The sequence below is a fragment of the Podarcis raffonei genome, chromosome 13 (genome assembly GCF_027172205.1).
Source record: "Podarcis raffonei isolate rPodRaf1 chromosome 13, rPodRaf1.pri, whole genome shotgun sequence".
NCBI lineage: Eukaryota > Metazoa > Chordata > Lepidosauria > Squamata > Lacertidae > Podarcis > Podarcis raffonei.
The window spans coordinates 20,907,868-20,932,572 of record NC_070614.1 but is presented as its reverse complement, the minus strand read 5'-3'; the positions used below and the strand labels follow the sequence as shown (position 1 = coordinate 20,932,572).

At 46.5% G+C, this 24,705-nt stretch overlaps 1 protein-coding gene and 1 long non-coding RNA gene across 7 annotated transcripts in view; one reads left to right on the top strand and one right to left on the bottom strand.

The window, feature by feature from the left end:
* Nucleotides 1-17,591, bottom strand: part of SPOP (speckle type BTB/POZ protein) — a 50,514-nt gene extending 32,923 nt beyond the window's left edge. For 2 of the 6 annotated variants that reach the window (XM_053361029.1, XM_053361028.1), the window contains exon 1: nt 16,716-17,099. The gene's annotated coding sequence lies outside the window, so the exon portion shown is untranslated. Of the gene's footprint in view, nt 1-16,358; nt 16,400-16,715; nt 17,100-17,185; nt 17,248-17,478 lie in introns of those variants that run through there. The other 4 variants (XM_053361026.1, XM_053361030.1, XM_053361031.1 and 1 more) reach the window with 4 other exon arrangements.
* On the top strand, nt 14,688-16,267 carry LOC128399499 (uncharacterized). The gene is made up of 2 exons (XR_008327232.1): nt 14,688-15,337; nt 16,108-16,267. It is a non-coding gene; the product is annotated as an uncharacterized LOC128399499 (long non-coding RNA).
* Nucleotides 17,592-24,705: the final 7,114 nt, after the last annotated feature.

Here is a 24,705-nt window from a genome sequence, read left to right as displayed (position 1 = left end):
AATCCTAACCACGTCTATTCAGAAATAAATCCTAATGAATTCAATGGGGCTTAACCTCAGCTAAGTGGGGTTGGAACTGCGGTAAAATCAGTAGTTTGTGGCTAACTACAGTACTTTGTCACCAATGTTATAAACTCAAATCTATAATCTAATTACCAAATGGCACCTTAAACCTAGGCTGGGGTCGCCACAATGGAATGAATGTCTAGGCACTGTTTCCTCTGGGTTGTTGTTGTTTTTATTTCCATTTCTATATTGCTTTATATTTTAAAGAACAAAATTACAAAGAGGTATACCACATATTAAAACATCAAATAAAGCAATCCAGAATAAAACAAATTCAAGCTTCAAGGAAACTATTTCAGATCCTTCTCTAAGTTTTTGCTTTCCCCAGTTGCCAGCCTGGCATCCAGAGATCTCCACATGGTCGCAACTGAACTGCGCCAGTTCCAAAACGCACCTGGCGCCTGGCTAATTTCGAACACTGCCTGTCATCCTTCAACATGGGAGTGCTCAGAAGCAACGGCATACCTTTCCAAGTCCTGGTTTTAATTCCTCCGACACATTTAGCTCCCACACCTCTTCAAAGCTATTTACAAACTTAAATAAAGCACCAGCAGTGTAATCCATGATCCTAAAACTAGCAGAGCCAGCAGCCCTATTTAGTCATTACTCACAGAAACAGGCAAGACAAGTGGGGCTACACTTTTAGCCCCACATCTGCTGTCCTGTGGTGCCTTCCAACTTCCGACAAGTTCAGAGCAAACCTTTAAGAAATCCTTCCAAAAGTTCAGGGTCAATGTCTGCAGTTAGTTACAGTGGACTTACAAAAGCTGGAAGAAGCTGCTCAACAACTGGCAGGGGGCTAAATAAAGGCAAGGCCCTGCAACCCCTTTGTGCCCTTGTTGTCCCATCATGTGAGTACCGACTGAATGGCGCTGCTTAAAACAAACTCTGTACAATTGCAACTCAGACTTTAAAAGCCTGAATCTTCAGAATGAATTTTCTGGGTGCACATTCCACAGCACTGGGTCTACAGCAGAGCAGACTCTGGCCCCAATGGCTGCTGCCCCATAAGGACAGGATTCTGTGCACCACCTTGTGGGCCAAACTACTGAAATCTATATCCAGGTGAGAAGCCTGTTCTACCTTTACCTGGCGTTAGATGCACATTTTGGATTTTTAGCAGATGGCCAATGTGAACTCCAAACTTGTACGTGTCATCATATCTTCTAAGTTTGCTTCCATAGATTTATTATGTATTGACGCAAGTAATATTTCAGTTCTCCTAAGCATATCGCCAATCAAGTTCTCCAAGAGATCCTGAAAACCAGTCTTTAAAGAGATTATCGTCTCTCCCGCTCTATACTATTTGCCATCTTTTCTACAAATGAATATGGAAAACCACCTTAAACAAAGTTGGTCCATGTAGCTCAGTACTGTTTACACTAACTGGCAAGGGATGCGGGTGGCGCTGTGGTCTAAACCACTGAGCCTCTTGGGCTTGCCAATCAGGTCAGCGGTTCGAATCCCCATGCTGGGGTGAGCTCCCACTGCTCTGTCCCAGCTGCTGCTAATCTAGCAGTTTGAAAGCATGCCAGTGCAAGTAGATAAATAGGTACTGCTGTGGCGGGAAGGTAAGCAGCGTTTCCATGCACTCTGGTTTCCGTCACGGTGTTCTGTTGCACCAGAAGCAGTTTAGTCATGCTGGCCACATGACCCAGAAAGCTGTCTGTGTACAAACACCAGCTCCCTTGGCCTGAAAGCAAGATGAGCGCCGCAACCCCATAGTCGCCTTTGTACTGTACTGTACCGTCCATGGGTCCTTTACCTGGCAAGTGCTCTTCAGCATTTCACGCACAACACACTCCCAGCCTTACCTTGAGATTGAACCTGGGACCTTCTACATGCAAAGCAGATGCACTACCACTGAGCTGTGGCCCTTCCTCAAACTATGATGTCTAAACTACAGTTGGCAACGCCATTTCCACCAATGTGGAGGCTTGCCAGAGTTCAAAATAGACTTATGTTCGGCAAGAGCAGGAATGGGAAAACTGTGGCTCTCCAGATAGTGGTGCTAGACTCTAATTCCCACCAGTATGGTAGGGTCAGTTCTGATTAGAATTAAAATCCAGCAATATCAGGAAGGCCACAGCTTCCCCACCCCTGGATTAGAGTCTCATTTTCATTTCTGATGTGGGAAAGTCACCATTTTTAATACAGAGGACATTTCTTCTCCTCAATGTGCACCCATGTACAATGACTACAGGTATGTCATGTTCTGAACAAGTTTAAGAAACCCACATTTTCTAAGGTATGATAAATCTCCTAACTTAAGTGTCATAAGTTTACCATGGTGAGGGTGCAGGAGAGGCAATTACCGCCTAAACATTAGCGCATGATTTTAATTGGCTACCGTTTCCATTTCAGAGCTGGCTTTTCAGACAAAGCTTTTGAAATGGAGCAGAAACAAATAAACAAGCACTGATATCTAGAGAACACGGTTGGCTGGACCCAAACAACATTAGCAGAGACAAATGGATCTGGGGACCGCCCACACCAAAGACAGTGAAATCTCTCCTAATGTGAAACCTTTAATAAAAGAGATAGGTGTTAGGGACTCAGGAGGGGGGGGGATATCACACAAAAATGAGAAGTAGCATATTCCATAGATAATGGGAAGGTGCAAAGGCACTAATGTGAAAGACACAATAGAACCAGTATGGCAAAAGCAAGAGATTTGATGTATAATTAGGAGAAGGATGCACACTGATGAAATAGGAAAAGGAGTTTGAACGTCAAGCTGTAAAAGAAGCCAAAGAAGAAACACTGCTCCATTTATCAGGAGGATTACTTAGCAGGCCGGAATGGAAAATTGCTGTTAATGCTGTTCTTCAGCGCTGCCAGAGCTATATAATTTGGTATAAAGCTGTTGCTACAAGAGAATGAGAGACAAACGTACCAAAAAGAGAGGGATGGGGAGAAGAGGTAAAGGTGAAATGGCACCTAGCTGTATCCCTATGGAAGCAGCAACCTATGATGTTCGGCAGCAATGCTTTTGGCTGCTCTTGGTGGCTAAAAGATGCTCACATGTTTCACCCTTCTTGGAGCAGCAGGGAATACAGCTCAACCAAATGTAGTTGCAAAGGGGAAAGAACCAAACCAAAAGGACAGAGGGAAGGTAACAGCATGGAGCACATTTGACTCTAAACATGTATGCCTTGCCAACATATTTTCAGACTTCATGGAAAGAACTTGGTGCATCTTTCAAAAGCAAAGTTTCCAGTGTGAGCCCCCCCAAAGTGGATTGGGAATTTGGTGTGTGTGCACGTTTGAACTTTCAACGCTTTGGCTTCGCTACAGCCCTGAAATGGATCAGGGCCCCACACCTACTATTTACATGGAGAGAAATCTCCTGCAGAAACACTATTAGATCAGGGTCCTCCTGTATGATGGATGTGTATATTTAGTTGAATAAACTGAATAGAGTAAAAGATTATGAGTCACTGGGGGGAATGTGCATGTATGAACTTATTTCTAGTTGCTATTTTGTTAATATTGTTTTATTAGATTTGTAAATGCCTTATTTATCTGTTAAACATATAATATGACTTAGGCTGCAATTGTGATGTTTGTCTTATTTTTTAATTGCTGGTTTGTTAATAGTGTTTCATAGATTGCAATTGCTTTGATGATTTGTTAATTATATGATTTACGATGTATTTGTGATGTTCCATTATATTGTTGTTATTTACGGTTTGTAAGCCAAGTCATTTGAATAGGAAGAAATACAATCAATTGACTTCTGGAATGATAGTCATGTTCAGTGTTAGAAACTCAGATATATAATCTAATTGCCAAATGGCACCTTAAACCTAGGTTGTGATTGCCACAATGGAATGTCTCAGTGCCATTTTTTGTTTGCAGTGGAATTATTTATCATCATTTTTATACCATTTTATATTTTATAAAACAAATCTCAAAGCAGTTCACAACACATTGAAACATCAAATAAAACAATAATTCAAGCTTCAAGAAAAATATTTCAGATCCTTCTCTAAGTGACATTTTGCTTTCCCCAGTTGCCAGCCTGGTATCCAGAGATCTCCACATGGTCCCAACTGGACCTGCGCCAGTCACAAAACACACTTGGCTAATTTCTAACACTGGTCCTGTTTGTTGTGTTATCTGCAACAGATGAAGTCAGCGGTTCTCAACCTGTGGGTCCCCAGATGTTGTTGGACTACAACTCCCATCATCCCTGAGCTCTGGCCTTGCTAGCTAGGGGTGACGGGAGTTGTAGTTCTACAACATCTGGGGACCCACAGGTTGAGAAAGGCTGGACTAAGTCTTAGGGCCCCTTAAAGATCAGCTTCATCTTTTAGGTGCCCCAACACTGTATTTTTGTTTTCAGAATTCATGACCTGGTAACACTGTGATCACTGGGTAGAGAAGCAGACGCCTTGAATCAAAGCAGGAGAGAGATATTCCTCTCTTTAATGCATCAGCAAATAAGTTATTTTTTCCACAGCCTCTTACCAGAAGTGCACCCTTTGGCAAAGTGAAGTTACACAAAAACCTCCAGTAGGACCGTAGAAGTGCATTGTTTTAACATTCCACACCCAATAAGGATCTTTAAAGATGCACAGAAAGACTGCTTTCAGTATGCATCTTATTTCTTATTACGAAATAAAAATCTGAAGGATCTATCAGGGCAAGCTGCAGTTCAAGAGAAAAGACAGTAAAACATAAGCAGCAAGTGCTCAAATGCCCTAAGGAACACGCCTATCTGGCAAGAAAGAGATTGCGGGGTCCAAAATTAAACACACAAGACTCAGAGCGAGCAGTTGGCCTGGCTCCAGCAAACGTTAAGAAAAGCTCTTATGTGGGGATTGCCACATTAACTTCAGCGTCACAGAGCTGTCTTGGAAGGTAATAAAGCGATCCACATATGTGAAGCTGCGTGTGCACACACGTTCCTCAGGACCTGGCCAACAAAAAGGGTGTTAATTAGCTCCTCAGTTGCAATATATCAAGTATCTGTAGTTAAAGTTGCTGAGGTTGCAGGCTACAGTTGGGGAATCACGTGGGATTAAGATCTATATAACAGCTGCATGTGCACCATTTAAGTCAGTGGTTCCCAAACCTTCCCATAAACCGCTTGAAAATTGCTCAGGGTCTGGGTAGACCACTTAATAATTTTTTGGCCTTTTGTAGCAATTGTGGTGCACTTGCCAGATGCTATATGATCTTCAATTGTATTTTTACAAGCCACAGACCACCTGAATGAAACTCGTGGACCACAGTGTGGGAAACCCTGATTTAAGTTCAGTGTTCAGTGATAATCAGTTCCAAAGTTAACAATTTCTTAGGAAGCACTCATTTTTGACAGTGTACCTTTAATTACTGGCCTTCACCAGGTTCTCCAAGTACTTACTGGGAAAACTGGGTATGTTGAGGAGGCAATTATATTAATCTTTCAGTGATAAAGAACCTCAACTAAACCTTTACGCTAGCAACTGATTTTTTGGTAGCTAATACAGTGGTACCTCAGGTTGAGTACTTAATTCGTTCCGGAGGTCCGTACTTAACCTGAAACTGTTCTTAACCTGAAGCACCACTTTAGCTAATGGGGCCTCCAGCTGCTGCCGCGCCGCCGGAGCACGATTTCTGTTCTCATCCTGAAGCAAAGTTCTTAACCTGAAGCACTATTTCTGGGTTAGCGGAGTCTGTAACCTGAAGCGCATGTAATCTGAAGTGTACCTGAGGTACCACTGTTACACAGCCCTCTCAGTTGCCAATATCAGGCAGGTGAATGATCAACATTTGTGACACTGAAATCTTGTAGGAGGCCTGTTGATTGATTGATTGATTGATTGATTGATTGTTAAAACGGCTTCTAAGCATTTAAATGGGGGGGGGAGTAATGGGGCTTGGGCCCTCCCTTCCCCTCATTCACTTGCCAAAGTGAGTTTCTAGTAGTTCAAATCAGCTAGAAAAGGAGAGCTTCCTGATTAAAGATTAAGTCTAAACTAAATGAGCCATATAGTCCAGAAAGTTCCCTGTATCTTGGGCTAGCTGGCCACTCAACTTAGCAACCAGTGTTAGAAACTGAGATATATAAGCTAGGCGCCAAATGGCTCCTTAAGCCAGGGTTGCAGTCACCAAAACAGAATGCCTAGTTGCCATTTTGGGGTCAGACAGCTTGAAAATCATATTTTTCAATACAACTTTTTGGCTTCTGAAATTCGTTCTGATTGTGCAGATAAAATATAACGGACAGAGTTCTACAGGATGTGTTGCTAGTGTGTGAAAACAGTCAAGATCCAAGGATCCCCAGGCATGCACTTCCAGATGGTTCTGACGTCAGGCACCATTCTGGAGCCTGGGCATCTTCACTTGGTCGCAAGTGGCCAATAGTCAGGTGCAAAATGCGCCTGGCAAATTTCAAACACTGTTAGCAAGTATAAAGAATCATGTCAAAGACTGTAATATTAATCTTATGTAAAGATAGAAGACAATGGAACAAATGCAGGAACATTTTGAGAGAATTCACAAAGATGAAAATCTGAGGCATTCCTCTTAAGCAACTGTTTTAACTTGATTAATGATGCTCAAGTACAATTCAGATGTGCAGGTGATACCATGTGCCAGGTACAGGTACATGCATATATAAATCACAGCTTTCCCCCTTTAAAACGTGTGAGCATGGAGAAATTGGGTACCTGCCTCCAATACCTAGATGCGAATATGGCATCTTCCCAAACTGTCAGCGCCACTTCTCCATTGAAAAATGCTGGCAGGTCGTGATCAGCTTGCAGGGAATAAAAGGGGAAAGATGGGCTCAAGCCTTCCCACACTTATCACTGAAGACAGGGAGACTGCAAAAGTGGTGGGCATGGGAAAGGGTTAAGCACTCCCACTCCTCTCTACAACTACCTCTGTACAAATCACACACTCTCTCTCAATACTATTCTGAAAAAGAGAAATAGAGGAAGCTGGGACTTGGAAACACAACCTGCTGACAATGTGTAGTTCCCCCACCCCCATTCTTCTTCTTTTGTATATTTTTATAACTAATTAGCAAAATATTATAACAGCCACATGTTGCTCCAGCTTAAGAAAGCAAACATTCTTCACAAGCCCTGCAGTTTTGCAGGGTTTTCATCAGCCATCATTAAACCAGGCTAAAAAAGAATGCAGCCTAATGGATATTTAATTTATACCCACAGATGAGAACTCCAAGTGTTCTCCTGCAAGGCTCCAGTATTTCAGCTGTTTCCCAAAATGTCTCGATTCAGGACAACCTGCTGCTCTTCTTCTGAACTAAGCACAGCAACTCTCTAGTGCCTACTTGTGTTCAGACTTGGACACAAGTTCTTTCCCTTAAGCCGTGCTAACTTATTTTGCAGCGTTTAGCCAACTCACTTTTTGCAAGCTACATATGAGTATTTCTACTTCTTTTCCATCTGCAGAAGAGCTAAGACCTATTACTACCACTGCACATTGATTCAGAGTCGGTGCTTCTGTGGTTACCTTGACAAAAGACCTTACAATCTATTATGTGTTAGACAAGACAGAGGTGGAAGGGAGAGGTTACAGATGGAGAAACTGTGATTGAGAAAGAGGTTTGCTAGAGCAGTCAATGAAGGGAGATGAAGGAGTTGCTTGAAGGAGGTGCAGGAAGCATAGGGAACAGAATGGAAGAAGGAACAGAGAGGAAAAAGCAAAAAGTAACTCAGGGGTCGGCAACCTAAGGATCATTGGCCACAAGTGGCCACGGGGGTTGTTTAAATGGCCCACGAGCCGGCCCCGAACCAAGCCGCCCACTCAGTGAGTCCCTGCGCGCGGCGCTAAGCCGGTGCAGCGCGGCGCAGGGACTCGCTTCCGCAGTACCGGAAATCATGGGCATGTGCGCGATTTGGCCTACAGAAGGATCTCTGCTGGAGTGAACCAGCCCAGGCGAGGTAAACCTTGCTGACCCCTGGAGTAACTAGTAGACTACATAGAGCAGCCTTTCTCAACCCGTGGGTCCCCAGATGTTGTTGAACTACAACTCCCATCACCCCTAGCTAGCAAGGCCAGAGCTCAGGGATGAAGGGAGTTGTAATCCAACAACATCTGGGGACCCACAGGTTGAGAACCGCTGACGTAGAGAAAGTGAAGGAGGTGGATAAATTATACACACACCCCTATATGACACCGTATAACATAAAAAGTAGTCTGGGCACTTTACAATAAATAAGTAAAAAATCAACTGGCATTCCAAGTAAATTAATATAAAGGAAAATAAAACAATTAAATCGGAGGACCTACATAAATACCACACAGAAAGCACAGCAGACACATTCCAAATTAAAACAGTGTTTGAAAAAGAGCCTGAGGCTAAGGTATTTAAAGGTCTGGATGGACAAAGAGGTCTTCACCTAGCCCAGAAAAGACCATGACACCAGGAAAGTCTCCCAGGTAAGGTTATTTCACAACCTCTCACTGGTGGTTACCCGCCACAATTCATTTGGCAGCAAGAATTTCCAGGTTCAGGGAAATACGTGGAAGGATTGAAGCAGCAGATCTGTGAGGAGTAGCCAAAGTACAGGGAGCTGACGGAAAAGGATATTGTGATCAGAGCAATTGGAGAAAGATGGATTTAGCAAAGGCATTTCAAACTGACTGGAGAAAAGGAGAGACAGCAGGAGGGGAGGCAAGCAAGGAGGCAATTTTATTTTATGTATTGGTTTTATTTCAAGCGCTGATACCTGTACAGAGCCCTCTCGACTGGGCAAGTTAATCTAAACTAAATAATGTTTGTTCTGGCTGGCTGAACTAACTGGTCCCAGCGGAGAGTCTATATCAACTTTGCCTTCCCAATACAGAAGTATTTGAAGCGAGTGGGAGAAGAGTTATCACAATTAAGGGATAACTAAATGGGCATTTATCTCTTTCTATATTGTAGCAGGAGGAGGCTGGAACTGGGGCGAGCTGACAAGTTGTGAGTTATTTATAGTAGAGCCACAGCCAAGAAGTTGGACATCTTGGCTTTCCCTCGTTTAGAATGTGGACTCCCAGAACATGACTCTTGTTTAATAGTATGAAAAGGTGTCCCTTCCCAAAGCCTTTAGATGGGCCAGGCTACAAATCTAAAACTCTTGCACAGGCCAGAGTGGCTGGGGAAACCTAGCCAGATAGGCAGGGTATAAATAATAAATTAATAATAATAATAGTAATAATAATAATAATAATATTAAACAAGTTAGCTACCGCTAGATTTTCCCTACACTAGGGCTGGGTGATATCTGCTTTCCAACATCGTAATATACTGCTAGCTAAACTTCACAGTATGGCGGTATATTAAGATGTCAGAAGAAGGCAGTTGCCGGTCAGAGATGTTTGGCATCACCTTGCAACAGCTTCTGCCTCTTCCTGGCAAGGCCGGTTGGGCGGCGCTGCACCAGGTGGAGTGCTCACTCCTACGATAGGTTCGCTGCGGCACGGTCCCGCTTGGCGCCAGGAGGAACAGAGGGAGGAGGCAGCCTGCCAGTGCCTGGGCAGCCAGGGAAAGAAATGAAAGCACTGGCTGGCTGGCAGGCAAGCCACACTTTTTAGGCTGGCGGCTGGGCTGCGGAGGGAGGGAGTGGGTTAGCAGCAGGCGACTATTGGGTGGCCTGATGTGGTGTGGGCTGTGAGCAGGGCTGGGGGGATTCGCGATACACTGCCCAATCGGAAATTCCGAAATCGGTCTCACGGTTTTAACTTTAAATCGTGGTTTCAGGCAATGTATTGATACATAGCCCAGGCCTGCACTACACTAACAAGAATACATGCAATGCTCCTTGAGAATTCGCACATGTCCACTTCTCTAGGACTAGGAGCATTTCCAAATCTAAATGCAGTGCAGAAGGCAAGTAGAGACTCAAGAAGAATGCATCCTTGGAAAATAGCTTTCTAGCCTTTCTGAAATATGTATGAGTCACAACAGAAATCATTCCCAGTCAGGGTTGGTTTTATATTTTGGTATTGTTGGGACCCCTGACCATTAGGTCCAGTCGTAGCCGACTCTGGGGTTGCGGCACTCATTTCACTTTACTGGCTGAGGGAGCCGGCGTACAGCTTCCGGGTCATGTGGCCAGCATGACTAAGCCACTTCTGGCGAACCAGAGCAGCGCACGGAAACGCTGTTTACCTTCCCGCTGGAGCGGTACCTATTTATCTACTTGCACTTTGACATGCTTTCAAACTGCTAGGTTGGCAGGAGCAGGGACCGAGCAATGGGAGCTCACCCGTCGTGGGGATTTGAACTGCCGACCTACTGATCAGCAAGTCCTAGGCTCTGTGGTTTAGCCCACAGTGCCACCCGCGTTATCCCTCAATCTCATCCCTCAACTGTTCCCAGGCAGTGGATGAGTAGCTATGGGTAAGAGAATGGTAGCCCCCAACAGCAGGCCAATATGTAGGGGTGGGATCACACCCTGTAGGCGGAGCTCACTGCAGGGACACTACAACAGGCCTTAGTAGCCACCATTATTTTTCCTCTGACCAACAATTCCTGCCCATGCATGTTTCATTTATCCTACCCAGTGTAAGCACTATAATATCATGCAAATTAGTGGTGAGGGTTGCCATCATAACTCACAGTAGTCAGGGAGAGGGCAGCACTTAGAAGTTAGCATTATGTTAGGCCAGTAGTAATGAGCAGGAGAAAAGGAAGTTTAGTGTGTAAAGCTTTTTTTCCTTTTTAAAAAAAAGTTAGCAAACTTTTAAGAGCCTCTGGTGTTGTCTCATTTGCAGGCCACAATGTATCTAGTGCTCTACTGCCTAAAGCAATTTAATTAGTCCTTGATCTCACAATAAGAGGCAAGCAACAAAACACTTGATTTTTCTGCAGCACAGACTCCTCAAGAACAGTGGCACAAAATGCAGAACTTTGGAAAGGGACGGCATGGGATCTTACTACTCTATTAGATCCATCAGACAAGTCACACCACCAAAGCCATGCCCTAAAACGTGAACTGATGCTAGTTACTTAGCAAATCCAAAACAAGAACTGCTGCTGATTACTTAGCAAATCCATTTACTAAGCAAATACCCAGGGGCGGAGGACCTCTGGCCTGCAGGCTTCTCCACTGGGCCCACAAGAGGGCCAAACATATTTAACACCTGGCAGGTGTGAGGCAGGTGTAGACACAGATGGGCCGAAAGGGGGTCTGCAACCACTGATCAGTAGTAGCACCACCACTATCAAAGTTTTGTGCAAAGCCCCATGCAAGACCTGATTTGCAAGACCTGAAAATCAGCTGTTCATCAGTGTTTGCAAAATGCAGTGCCTTTGCCAACACGCCGTTTGACCTCTAACTGCTTTGGAAAAAAGTGAGTCATCTAATGCCATTGTGGCATCAGTTGACTGGCATGTGGGCAGCCCTGCCCTCTTGTCAAACGGCCAGTAGAGAGTAGGGGTCATAAGGATCCAGCCCACCAACAGAATGCACTTCCCCATCTTTGATTTATGCCGTATCTACTTACTATGGTTTGCTGCTTGTATATCCAAGGGGAGCCCTAATTACACAGACACAGAAAGAACCAAACTATACACATCTGTTAAGTTAACCATAAGCAGAACTATAGGATTTGATCCAATCCATTTATTGTATTTAGGGGGGTGGGGGTGGATGTATAATCGAGTGAACAAAGCAGTCAGATATAGATTAAAGCTCACCTCAGCTACATTTGGGTGCAATACTAAGCCACAAAATAGCATATGCTTAAGCACACCGGGTGGGACGCGGGTGGCGCTGTGGGTAAAACCTCAGTGCCTAGGACTTGCTGATCGTAAGGTCGGCGGTTCGAATCCCCGCGGCGGGGTGAGCTCCCATCGCTCAGTCCCAGCTCCTGCCCACCTAGCAGTTCGAAAGCACCCCTAAGTGCAAGTAGATAAATAGGTACCGCTTTATAGCGGGAAGGTAAACGGCGTTTCCATGTGCGGCACTGGTGCTGGCTCGCCAGTTGCAGCTTCGTCACGCCGGCCACGTGACCCGGAAGTGTCTTCGGATGGCGCCGGCTCCCGGCCTCTTGAGCGAGATGAGCGCGCAACCCTAGAGTCGGTCACGACTGGCCCGTACGGGCAGGGGTACCTTTACCTTTACCTTTTTAAGCACACCGGGTGCAAACTGTGTGGTGAGGCAAGCAGGTCGGAGTGCTCCAGTTTCACACCTCCTTCAGTCAAGCAAACCACAGAACAGATAGTTCAGCATTGCACCTGAACCAGCAGGTGTTTCTCCCTAACAAACCACAACTAGGAAGCCAAGGGAAAAACTATGGCTTCCCAATCGTAGCTGATCTGGAGAGAACCTTCCAAGTGCTGGTTTGGATGCAATGCTATAAACCAGCTGCTCTGTGGTAAGAGAGGAGCAAAGTGGGGGAGCTCAAGCTGCAGGCACCAGCACACAGCTTGTGCACAGTATTTTAAACAGACCATCCTATGCGGCTTAGCACTGTGTCTGAACACAGCAACTTTGTGGTCTTGAGTAAAGTCACTTATCTCTCAACCTCCATTTCCTATCTAGAAAAGGCAAGCAGCAACAACCTCCCGTCCCAGGTCTCTTGGAAGTGCAAAGGCTATGGAGCAGTTTGAATTATTAGAAGCATTCTCAGATTGATAAATAGCAGGAAGCACTAGCAGCAGGGCAGGCCTTATTTTTCACCGCAAATTTGCTTGAATTTCAGTTACAAGAACCATCTTAGCAAAACTGTATTCACATGGCTTAGCATAAGTTCTTGCAAATTAGATGGCAGCTCCTAAAAAAAAAATAGTAGCCTGCCTTTCCATATACATTGGTACCTCGGGTTACATATGCTTCAGGTTACAGACTCCGCTAACCCAGAAATAGTAAGAACTTTGCTTAAGGGTTAAGAAATTTGCTTCAGGATGAGAACAGAAATCGTGCTCCAGCGGCATGGCAGCAGCTGGAGGCCCCATTAGCTAAAGTGGTGCTTCAGGTTAAGAACAGTTTCAGGTTAAGAATGGACCTCCGGAACGAATTAAGTACTTAGCCCGAGGTGCCACTGTATATAGGTTAGTTATATCTATCACATCAATGGCTTAGATAAACTACTGTTTTAGATTTCACAAACGCTTCCTTGCCCAATCACCTGCCTTTAGCCGCTGGCTGAATTACTATGGTACATAACACATTCAAAAATATTTTGTTCTGAAGTTCGGGATGGGCGGGCAAGGATCATCCCGTCAATTTTGGCATGCTAGGGTCTAATAGATCAGTGGAAGGGACAATCTGGATTATACTGTCCCTCAATCTGGACTCAACAACCACCTAAAATGGTGGTGGTTCTCAAAGTATAAGGCAAACCTTCCAGAGGAGGTCACGTTCTTCCCCAACGCCTCCTGACTTACATCACTGGCATTCACTGACCAATTCTCCATTAAAGAAGCTTGTTCAACTGCCCAGGGCAATTGTTAAAGATTACACATGTGGACAGGTGTCTAACCTGTCTATGTTGCTGGGCTGTATCATTTCAGACTGCAGATGCGGATTAAATGCCTGAATGCTTCCCCACAGAAAATACTCTACAACACATTCAGAACTATTATATCAGGGAAGAGATTATAAGCTAGTCTTCTCCCTGACACGCTTGCATTGAATGTGAAGGGCCTATTCTTTTAAGCGGGAGAGTATTCAAACATTTGATTCCACATGCAGTGTCAAATGGTACAGCACAGCAGATAAAGCATGTGAAACTTCTACAATAGCTCTCTGCATCAGGTGTTAAAAGGAAAGCATTTCAGGCGAGTTTCTGTTCTAAGCAGTGTTAGAAACTCAGATATATAAGCTAATCGCCAAATGGCACCTTAAACCTAGGTTACGGTTGCCACAACAGAATGTCTAAGTCCCATTGCCCCCCCCCCATGAAATTTATTCTTCTTTTCATTTCTGTACCATTTGATATTTTAAAGAAAAAAATCTCAAAGCAGTTTACACACAGCACATTAATACATCAAATAAAACAATCCAGGAAAAAAAACAAATTCAAGATTCAAGGTAAAATATTTCTGATCCTTCTCTAAGGGGCATTTTGCTTTCCATATATATATATATATATATATATATATATATATATATATATATATATACATACACACACACACACACACACACACACACACACACACACACAGCTGCCCCATAGCAGAAGTACCCTCTAGGAAGCCAGTGTGATGTAGTGGCTGGACTAGGCCCTGGGATAATCCCTACTCAGTCATGAAAATCACTGGGTGACCTTGGGCCAGTCATAACCTCCTAACCTACCTCACAGGGTCATTGTAGGGATTGACTGAGGAGAGGAGTGAACCATGTACCCCCTGGAGAAAAAGGTAGGATATTAACACAATAAATAAAGTCTTCTGCTTAAGAAAGCTGGAGAGGCCAGCCAGCTGGAGATGTCAGTCGCCAACCTGGCAACCAGAGATCTCCATGTGGTCACAACTGGAGCAGCTCCAGTCAGAAAACGTGCCTGGGGAGTTTCTAACACAAATTCCAACATCCTCTTAACCCCCTGCCCCATCCTTTTCTTACAGTATGTTTGGAGAAGGGTGAGAGTTGCCACCCAGCAAATTAGGCACCTTCAGTTTGGTCTGTTATGTACCTTGGAATGTTCAGGCAACCGACACTGATCTGTTTCCTAATATGCCAAAGGGAATTCTACATTCTCTAGGCCAACTGCCTTCCCACTTTGAATACATTTTTGAATGATGCTTTGGTAGTTGTAAGCCCACCATTTTACAACACAGCTTTTAGCTTGGAACATCCCTGGCTCAAGAGCGGTCCACAGAACAGGCAACCTACTCCTGTAGAGCAGCCATTATTCCAGACCTTTTAAGACAGTCCTCCAAATAAATTTACCGAATTATTAGTTCACACTATTTTCCCCACTAGCTTTGCTGCCCACACATGTCAATGTTAATGATGTTTGGCTGAAAAGAAAATAAGAACCACTTTACAAAAGCTTCCCTGCCTGATCACTTGGAAGCAATTCATACCCATCATGGGTGCCTAGTTGAGTGGCTATTTTTAAAAAACCCTGCTTTTAACTTATCACTCCCACCTTCTCTGCATGCCATGCAGTTGGTAACTTACCCATAAATCCCCTCACAGCTTGGTGAGAAATGCTGACAAGAGTGATTTGGCGTGATGCTAGCACATCATCATCTCTTCCATCAACTCCTTGTTCCAGTAACACTTTACTCTTAGGTTTCTCTCTCCTCTCACCCACTTCCAAACATAACTGACTGAGCTAAGCTTTCTCCAAAGAAGTATGCCAAAATACCATGGTAAGGCACACTGAGAGATTTCACACTCACATCTTAGTTATGGTCCTCTTCCCAGAAGTACCATCAGGGCCTAAGTCTCAAAATATTTAGGAAGTGATGGACGATCTTCGTTTAGCCAAGTGGTCATATGAATGAGTAACGAATGTGCTTTTAACAGGTGTGGGTTTGGGGGTTTTTCGTGGAGGGTATGTCCAAATGGAGCCTTTTTAATATTAAATGCTGTTATACATTCAGAACTTTTGGGGACTGGGTGGCTTAAAAGTCTAAAATCTCCTGATTATCAGTTTGCTTTGCACACAAGCTTTTATTAAGTACACTCAGTTGCTTATTTTGGCTGTGCCGCCAGATGGTTTGAAAACAGTTTGGATGAGTTACATAGGTGCTACAACAACATAAGCAAGGCAGCACTTTTGTAAGTCTAAAAAAGGCACAGCAACAACAAAGACTGGAGGTGCTGACAACTTCTGCATGTGACGGTTTGTCCAGACGTTACGATGGTCAGTTTCAATACAGGAGAAGAGATTCCTATGCCTTCAGTAGCTGCAGAGCAGAAAAACTTTCAGCAGCTGCAGCTTTACCCGTTACTACAAGACTATGACAGCTGAAGCTGCAAATTTTTTTCCCTCATATGCAACTACCACACAACACAGGAGCCACTTTTGATTCTTAATCTAGTTAGTCCATTTATCTGCTCTCTCAGACCTCTGGGAGTAATGGTAAGTTAAACTGTGAAATAACTATTATGCCTCTCTTCTTTTTCTTCCTTTCAGAATCGAACTCACTGCACCGCATTCATCATGAAAATTATCACTCTTTACTGGATCAATGAATGGGGCGGCAAAGTATACGAAAAGGGCCTCTATTTTGTTTTCTACCTCTTTCCACCTCAAAGGCTCTAAGTTTTCAAAAGTAAACTTACACATTCCACAACTCCAACTGACTTGTGTAGTGGTGGTGATTTCAGAACAAGAGAGGGAACTCAAGAGCCAACTCATGTAAACCTGTCACAGGGCACACCCACCCATTCATTGGCATGATCTCTGATCCTAAAGTTTCCGATCCCTACAAACAAAAAACAAAACAAAAACTTGATGCTATCATTACCATTTTAACAGGTGTGGGAAGTAGAAGCCCTTACCCACAGACTACCTGGCTTTTTTCTCCCCCACCCTCCAGGCTTTTACCAGTGATTTCACACCATGTCTCCCAAATCCAAAACCAAAACTCATTGGACCATACAAGATCCCAGTCAAGGTTTCAAGGATCAAACGCCACCACTCCAGACAATTCCTTTATTAACAGATCTATCTCTCCCAACCACTTTTTCCATCATTCAGTTAGAGGGGGTGGGGGTGTATCAGAAGGGTGGAGCTCTTACCTGTTGGCCTCAGTAAGTAACTTCTGCCACTTTGTTCGCTATCAGAATAATCAGGGGTGGTAGGCCAGTGACCCAGGCAGGTGAGGTGAGTGGGGTATTAACGTAGGCAAAAAAAGACACCCCCTCCCTCTCTACTCCACCATCATTCCTGGCCCCCTTCTTCCTTTCCCCTTGTGAAAGCTTAGCAACAGCACTCGCGGCTCACTATTTGGCAGCATGTCTCCTCTTGCAATTCTTTCCCCCTTGCGCAGCTGCGGAGGATCATTATTCCGCAAGGCCCCTGCAGCAACATTATGCGCAAGCGCAACAGGAAAGGGATAGGAGGTGCGGGAGGGGGAGAGAGGAGATGGGAGAAGGGAAGCCAGGAAGCTGCAGGATGTGGCTGTTGCCCTTCCACTCCCCTTTGCGCAGGCGCAGTGGGGCGGCGTGCTACAAAACTTTTCGCGCCGCATGCGTGCCCGGGACCTCACCTGCGCCTCCTTCTCCCGCACGACGCCGAGTGCACAGTAAGGCGCCTGCGCAGCTCCCCGGCAACCGTTTGAACCTAAGGCGCATGCGCCTGCAGTTCCAGCGGCACAGAAACCACACGGCGCGCGCATGCGCACCTCTCGCCCGAGGCTTCTTTCTCTCTGCCCCGCCCCTTCTCCCTGCGTCAGGCCTTTTCAGCTCATTATCTTGCGGCCGGTCGCCCGCGGCCGTTAACATACGTCTCCCTTTGTCCCTACGGCACGGCGAGCCACATCCGCCGCCCTTTCCACCTCACCTGACAGCGATATGCGGTAGCTGCGAACGTCCCCTTGTGGTCTCCTCATAGCGCCCTGACCTGACACATCCGGGACTCTCCCGTGACGTTGCCACGACGCTTCATTCACTCAGCAGGAGGAGGGGAGGTATTGCGCATGCGCCGCAAGGGACCTTCCCTGGAAAGAAAAATTGGCGGGAAAAACAGCAATTCGTCGAAATGCTGATTTTAGATTAACGGGGTGGGGAAGCATAAAGGAGAGGTGAGGCAGGCAGACGGTGCACAGTTGTTCCTCAGATGCGTTTAAAACCCCTGGCTTCCTATTCTGAGTGACTACACGTATTTTGTACGAGTATCATATGTCAAAAGCACAACTCTTTAAGTGCAGACCCTCCCAACATTTCTCTGATAAAAATAGGGTCGTCCTATTCTATTTCTTCTATTAATATTATTAAAATTTATTTATTTGGTTTTTCAAATTAAAATGTTACAGTCACATATCCAACATACAACATAAAAACAAGATGCCAAAGAATCTCCTGGACTTCCTTCCTACCCTTTGGGGGTCCTGTTGTTAGTCATTTCCTCCTGCATCTTTTATAATAATCCAAATCTTTGACATCTCCAATATTTCCAAAATTCACCATTAAACTACAAGTGTTATTCCAATCCTGCTAACAATTTAAACTGTTTACAATGCTTTTTAAGATAAATTGTAAATTTCCCCCATTCCTTGTTAAAATTTTGGTTTTCATGATTTCTGAGTCTTCTGGTCATTTTTGCCATTTCGGCATAGTCCGTTAACTTAAGTCAATGGACTATGCCGAGCAGTGTGACGCGGCAGCTAAAAAAGCCAATGCAATTCTGGGCTGCATCAATAGGAGTATAGCATCTAGATCAAGGGAAGTAATAGTGCCACTGTATTCTGCTCTGGTCAGACCTCACCTGGAGTACTGTGTCCAGTTCTGGGCACCACAGTTCAAGAAGGACACTGACAAACTGGAACGTGTCCAGAGGAGGGCAACCAAAATGGTCAAAGGCCTGGAAACGATGCCTTATGAGGAACGGCTAAGGGAGCTGGGCATGTTTAGCCTGGAGAAGAGGAGGTTAAGGGGTGATATGATAGCCATGTTGAAATATATAAAAGGATGTCACATAGAGGAGGGAGAAAGGTTGTTTTCTGCTGCTCCAGAGAAGCGGACACGGAGCAATGGATCCAAGCTACAAGAAAGAAGATTCCACCTAAACATTAGGAAGAACTTCCTGACAGTAAGAGCTGTTCGACAGTGGAATTTGCTGCCAAGGAGTGTGGTGGAGTCTCCTTCTTTGGAGGTCTTTAAGCAGAGGCTTGACAACCATATGTCAGGAGTGCTCTGATGGTGTTTCCTGCTTGGCAGGGGGTTGGACTCGATGGCCCTTGTGGTCTCTTCCAACTCTATGATTCTATGATTCTAAGTTGCCATTCTTCTCTGGTAGGGACTTTATCTTCTTCTTCTTATTATTATTATTACACCCTGCCCATCTGACTGGGTTGCCCCAGCCACTCCAGGCAGGCAGCGAGTGGCCTTTTCATACTGTGATTGCAGGGAAAGAAGCTGTGCTCTTTCAATGGGCACGCAGCTCTTGTCAGAAATAAATGTATGGTTGCTGCTGGCAACATGGTGTGTTTATGAATTCCTGCTTTTAATCCATGAAGCAGACGGTTTAGGAGCAAAAGGAGTCCTTTGATTCTGAATTCTGAGACTCGTGAGCAACCTGTATCAAATTAAACCACAAAGGTACTGCCTACGCAGCATGGGCTTTTGAATGAAACTTTGACGGGGTTAAAGATGCAGACTTTCAAGGTGTCCACAGGCAATATTTAATTCTTCTAAGGTAGGATACTGCAGGTTGTTGGTTTTCTTTTTAACAGCAGGCTTCTTAACTCTCCCTTGCGCTTATTATTACAATTGCTTTTCTTCCTAAAATGAAATAGGTGAATCAATCTTATTGTTGTTCTCATATTACAGATGAGGAAACTAAGGTTGAGAGACTGGATAAATCTCCCCTGCCTTGTTCTTGAGCCTGTAGAGGAAATTCCACCAATCTTTTTCCAGTTCTCATATGTGGGAGAATATCCACTGAGGAAGGACAGAGAGCATAAAATGCTTAAGAGAGTTGTGGGTGCAAGTGTGAAGATTACAAATCCTTTTAGAAAAAAACATGAGGGTCTTTACTTGTATCATGTATACTCTTCTTACTCTCTTCTTTGGTGATCACTCATAGCCGAGTAAGATTGTCCTCCATGAACACAATCTTAACGGTAAGTCTGTAAGTGACTGTGGAGGTCAATTCTGGATCCACACATCCTTCCACAGTGGGGACATTGGTTTCTGGGCGGGAGTTGATCACGGTGAGGGTTTGCCAAGTGTGCCTTCCTCTTAGCACGTTTCTCCCTTTCGTCCTGAGTTTGAGCGTCTTCAAAGCCCATGACACCTTTGGTAAAGGCTGTTATCCAACTAGAGCACTCACAGGCCAGTGTTTCCCAGTTGTTGATGTTTATACTGCATTTTTTAAGATTTGCCTTGAGAGAGTCTTTAAACCTCTTTTGTTGACCACCAGCATTACGCTTTCCATATTATTATTTTTTGCAGTTCATCTTTATTGGCTTCTTTTAACAAACATTCATAAAATCACATTATAACTGTCAGGGAACTGCCATCGGAACTAGAGGAGGAGGCGAGGCTCCACAGCGATGCTGGAGAGGGGCCAAGCAGGGAGAGAGGCAGGTCTCCTGTTGGGGAAGAAAATCAGCGCAACACCAGGGATAGAGGGGGGCCGATGGGGGAAGCAGAGAGCAGGCTCCAGGACTCTTCACTGGACACCAGCGGGGAGAGCACAGGTCCTCCGCTACCCACGCCCTCCCTGCGCAGAAGACTTCCGCGCAGGGAGAGTAGGAGGAGACTGGGCGTCAAACAACTTTTATGTTGGAAAAGGTTTAAGAAACGCCCACTGACGGATTCTGCCAGCGACTGAACAGCCACGGAGTGGATGGCTGTCCAGCGAGAAATGGTTTAACCAGCCAACCTAGCCCAGAGCGGCAGCAACTTACGCACAAGCAACCCCTAAAGCCATTACAGCAATCCGTCAGTGCCTGAAGTTGCTTGTGCGCAGCGACAGGCAGGGGAGCATAATGAGTCAAACCGGAGAAGCCGGCGCCACGGAGCGAGCAGCTGGAGTGCAGAATCTGGTGGAGAGGAACCGAGATTTAGAACAGCATGTGGCTCTGCTGACGGCGAGGCTGGAAGAACGGAGGGCTCAGGATGCCAAGGTCAGACCCACCCCCATCGCAAGGAAGGTACCGGGGCTGGTGCACAAGTTTGGGGGGAAGCCCCAGGACTACAACGCGTTCTGAACGGAAATAGAGTACGCTTTGGAACTGCAGCATGATGACTTTGCGGATGATGGGGAGAGGGTGGCCTACATTGTGGGGCATCTGGAGGATGGGGTGCGGGAATGGATCAGGCCCCTAATGGCAACGCAAAATGCCGCCTTGAAAGACGTCAGGAATTTTTTTCAGGCAATGAATGCAATGTTTTCAAGCGAAGTGGAGCAAAATGTGGTTCGACGGCAATTGATGGGGTGCAAGCAGGGGAGCCAATCTGTTAGAGAGTACTGGTTGCGCTTTGCGATGTTAATCCACCGGCTTGGGTGGGATCTGGACGCGGAACCCATTCAGATGTTATTTGAGGAGGGGTTGTCCCCAACGGTCAAGGATGAGCTTTCCCGCACGCCCCGCACGCAGTCGATGGACCAGCTGACCAAGGCTGTGCTTGCAATTGGAGCAAGACAGGAAGCGCGGGCGCAGGAGAAGAGCGAAGGGAGAGGGGAACGTTACCATGACTACCGCATTCCTGAAATACCGAGGCAGCCTCCCCAGCCGGCTGAGCCAATGGAAATAGATGGCGCGCGAGAGAGAGAGGTTTCAAACACCACTGAAGGGCGCAAGAGGGAGGGAAAGGATTGGAAAACCCACAATAAGTGTTTCCTCTGCCAACGGCCAGGACATTTTGCCAGGGTCTGCCCTCAAAGAAAGGCCTGGCAAGGGATGGTGGGAGCTGTGGGCTGTGAGGGGAAGGGGGAAACGGATCAGGACCAGGGAAACGGCCAAGCTTGGCTGCCAATCAGCGGGGGCGGCAGCCAAGCCAACAACCAATAGAAGTGCCCCAACCAGACCCTCCCAGGGCAGCGATAGCCATAGAAGTGGTGCTAGAACTCCCAAATGGGCACCCAGTTAAGGTGAAGGGGCTGCTGGATTCAGGCAGTTCCTGCAATTTCTTCAGCAAGAGCTTCGCTCTAGAACACCAACTCCACCTGCTGCCTCTGGATTTTCCCTTGCAAGTGACCACCATCGACGGCCGGGAACTTCTGGGAGGGGAGGTGACGCACCAGACCCCACCAATGAGAATGAGGGTTTCCAGGCACACAGAGACCATTGCCTTTCACGTAGCCACACTGTCAGGACCCCCAATAATACTGGGAATGAGCTGGCTGTCACTGCATGATCCAGTAGTGGCATGGCATCAGCGGACAGTCACCTTTGGGTCAGCTTACTGTTTGGAACACTGCATGGGGGGGGGACCCCAAGGATGACAGTGGCCAGGGTGGCGGGAATGGCGGTGGAGCCAAAAGGGAAGGTGCCACCCCAATATGCTGACCTGCAGGAGGTCTTCAGCGAGAAGGAGGCGGATAGACTACCCCCCCATAGGCCCTTTGACTGCCAAATCAACCTACTCCCAGGGGCTCAGCTGCCAGTGGGTAAACTGTATGCCATGTCGGACAGGGAGATGCAGGAGTTGCGGGAATTTATTGACAAGAACCTGAAAAGAGGTTTCATAAGAGAATCAAAGGCGGTGGGGGGCAGTCCGGTGTTCTTTGTGGACAAAAAGGATACTAATCAGCCCAGACTAGTCGTAGATTTTAGGGCCCTAAACCTGGTATCAGAACCCGTGACCTTCCCAATGCCCAGGATTGATGACATTTTAACACGGGTGAGGCAGGGGAATTTTTTTACCAAGCTGGACCTCAGGGGGGCATACAATTTGATCAGGATGAGGGACGGGGACGAATGGAAAACCACCATGTTCACCCCCCTAGGAGCCTTCAAGTACTTAGTTATGCCCTTCGGATTACAGTCGGGCTCCGCCTGCTTTCAAGCGTTCATGCACCACGTGTTGGGGTCCCTGCTGTACAAAAACTGCGTAGCCTTCTTGGACGACGTCTTAATCTATTCTGACAATGAGAAGCAACATGTCAAAGATGTCAGGGAAGTGCTAAAGAGACTGCAGAAGCACCAGTTGTGGGTCAAGCTGGAAAAATGCCAATTTCACACAAGGGAGGTCGAGTTTCTGGGGTACAAGTTGTCAGACAAGGGCCTAGCTATGGACCCCAGCAAGGTGCAGGCGGTACTGGAATGGAAGGCCCCCAAGACCCAGAAGGACGTGCAGAGGTTCCTAGGGTTCAGCAACTTCTACAGGAAGTTCATCAAGAACTTCGCCCATTTAACGGCACCCATCACAGACCGTCTCAGTAGCAAAAAGAAGTTCGTCTGGACGAAAGGGGCCCAGCAATCCTTTGAAAGCCTGAAGAAAGCGTTCGCGTCGGAAGAGCAGCTCCTGCACGTGGATCTGGAGAAGCCCATGAGGCTAGAGACCGATGCGTCAGACCGGGCCATAGGAGCCGTACTTTTGCAGCCAGGAACCCAGCAAGACTGGAGGCCGTGCGCCTTTTTCTCGAGGAAGCTGAACAAGTCGGAGCAGAACTACACGGTGTATGACCGCGAACTGCTAGCTATCTATGCAGCATTTCGCCGATGGAGACATCTGTTAATAGGGGCGCGGCACAAGATCCAGGTTTGCACGGATCACAAGAACTTGGAGTACTGGAGGACTGCGCGAGTACTCAACCAGAGACAGATTCGATGGGCACAAGAGTTCTCCAAGTTTTCCTTCGAGATCCGGTATGTGCCGGGAGAGGAGAATGTTAGAGCCGATGCTCTCTCCCGGAAGCCGGAGTACATGGAAGGAGAGGGACCGCCGGAAGCCCGACACGTGTTCCCCGAGGACAAATGGGTGTGTGGGGGAGTGTTGGTTGGGAAACGAGAACTAGCTGGTCTCACCAGGGACGACGAGTTCGCCCAAACTAAAATCAGGGAACTACGGGAAGGAAGGGAAAACCATGGAGAGTTTGAAGAAAAGGAAGGCGTACTGTACTATAAGGGAGCGCTGTACGTACCGGGGGAGACCTTGAGGGGAAGGGTACTCAAACAACTCCACGACAACCCAACAGCGGGGCACTTTGGTCAGCACAAGACCATGCTGCTTGTCACCAGGCAGTTCTGGTGGCCAAGGGTAAGGGAAGATGTACGGGAGTACGTACGGGGGTGCGACCGCTGCCAGAGGGCAAAGGGGGAGAGGGCGGCCCCTGCAGGGTTACTGGAACCCTTACCCACGCTGGGAAGACCCTGGGAGGTGGTGTCCATAGATTTTATGACTGATTTGCCCAAATCAAGAGGGAAGACAGCAGTCATGGTAGTAGTCGATCTACTGACAAAAATGTGCCATTTCATAGCTTGCTCACATGCGGTGACGGCAGAGGAAACAGCCAGATTGTTTGTGGATCACATCTTCAGGTTGCATGGGGCTCCCTCGAGGGTCATCTCAGATCGCAGGAAACAATTTACTTCAAGGTTCTGGAGGAAGCTCATGAGCTTGCTGCAGGTCGAGGTGGGGTTCTCGACGGCGAGACACCCGGAAACCAACGGACAAGCGGAACGAGCGAACAGTATACTCCAGCAATACCTACACTGCTACGTCAGCGAGAGACAGAACGATTGGGTAGAGAAACTAGTGCTGGCTGAATTTGCATACAATAACGCTGAACACGTGTCCACGGGAATGAGCCCATTCATGGCCAATTATGGGTGTCACCCCAGGGCCTTCCCGGGGAGGGGGGAGGAAGGGTGGAACGTACCTGCAGCAGAGCAGTTTGTGGAAGAAATGGAGGCCTTGCACCAGCAACTCCTGATGAATTTGGAGAGGGCCAAAGAAATTTACAAGAGGCAGGCAGACAAGCACCGTCGGGAAGGGGAGACCATACGGGTGGGGGACCGGGTGTGGTTGTCAACCCGAGGGTTACCCTTTAAGGGAGGGTGCAAGAAGTTGCAGCCGAGGCGACTGGGACCTTTTGAGGTAACACAGCAGGTGAACC